The following is a 1,502-nucleotide window of genomic DNA, read 5'->3' as shown; positions in this document are numbered from 1 at the left end:
TATATATATATATATATATATACCAAATATATATATAAAACAAATAAAGACACAAATAACGATGTATGCAACGTAATCAGTTGCTGCTGCACTGATATGAGTATGCAACAATATAATAATAACGTGAAATAATTTAATGTAAACGCGAAGCGTAATGCAAAAACGATAAAAAAAAAGAGAATTCAATATTGAATACAACAGAAAGCAGAAATGTTGAAAACAAGAAAAACTCGCATAAAGCATTAACGACGTAAAAAACAGGCGCGTTTTCGCAATTCAGAGCGTAACTGCCTGGCTTTTCGTTGTAATAAGTAGAAAAAGTGGGGCCCACGAAAGTCGTCTATGATAATACCGAGACATACCCATTAAAAGTTATAAATAATCTATCGTATTTTATGAAATAACAATCTATATTGATCTTCGAAACATTGTGTGTTGTGAACAGATAATTAAATAACAGAAAAATTAATTGTACATCAAGTAAATGCTAAACTCTCGATAATCTTGCTGAAATGACAAAAACTATTATAATGAAGAAACGGTTAAATGAATCGCACAGAATTCATTTTTTACGAACTACGTGTCGCGCGCAACGTATTGCAAAGCACGTTGTCGCGAGATAACACGCTCGATTTTTCGAAGGAAAACGGTTATTTTCGTTTTGTTTCAACGCCACTTTTCTAGCACAGAATATTATACGATATGCTGCCAAGTATAGGGTTCTCATTAACACTTTTAACATATATTTATCAACATTATATCCTTTATTCAGAGAAACGTCCCGCTTTCTTATGTATCTTCTGTACGTTTATTGTCCTTCTTCTTTTTATATTTTTAGAGCTTTAGGTTGTCTTGCAGGAATCTTGAAAAAAAGAAAAACTATTTAATTTTCAATAACTTGTTTTAAATGCTAGATTAAAAATAGAAAAGAAAAAAAAACATATATTGTATATTTACGTTTCTCATCTACTTTAGAGGTATACGCAGTGAGACGGGCGTCGTGTTACGCGTATACACATGTGTTCTTCTTATCTTTTAACTTCTAACTGTAGCCCATACGAGTAGAATCGAACTTCTCATAGCGATCCGACGTTAAGCATAATAATGAAAAAAAGAGGAACCACCTCTCTGAGTTATTGCGCACTTGACAATTATAAATTTTAAGTTTTCCTTAACGTAGTTTTGCTTATACGTAATAAATGAGATATAAACTAAAATAACGATAGCGAAACGCAAGTGTAATGTAATAAAGTAAAAAAGTAAAAAAAAAGAGATATCGATGTAGATGAAAAAAAACGCATGTGGGCCCCGACACACATCTTATATATTCTTATTAAATATTACATAACATATAACTACGCTATTATTTTTCATAGGGAAGGAAAAGATTACACGCATACGCGCGATAACATATATACTTGATAATTAGTACGTTTGTTTTCCCGTTCTTTTTTTTACTTTCTCTTCTTATATCCGAAGGAAGAAAAATATTAAACGACGCG

Source organism: Atta colombica, unplaced genomic scaffold, assembly GCF_001594045.1.
Source record: "Atta colombica isolate Treedump-2 unplaced genomic scaffold, Acol1.0 scaffold140, whole genome shotgun sequence".
In the NCBI taxonomy this organism is placed as follows: Eukaryota; Metazoa; Arthropoda; class Insecta; order Hymenoptera; family Formicidae; genus Atta; species Atta colombica.
The sequence above is the reverse complement of the archived record's forward strand: the minus strand, read 5'-3'. Positions refer to the sequence as shown.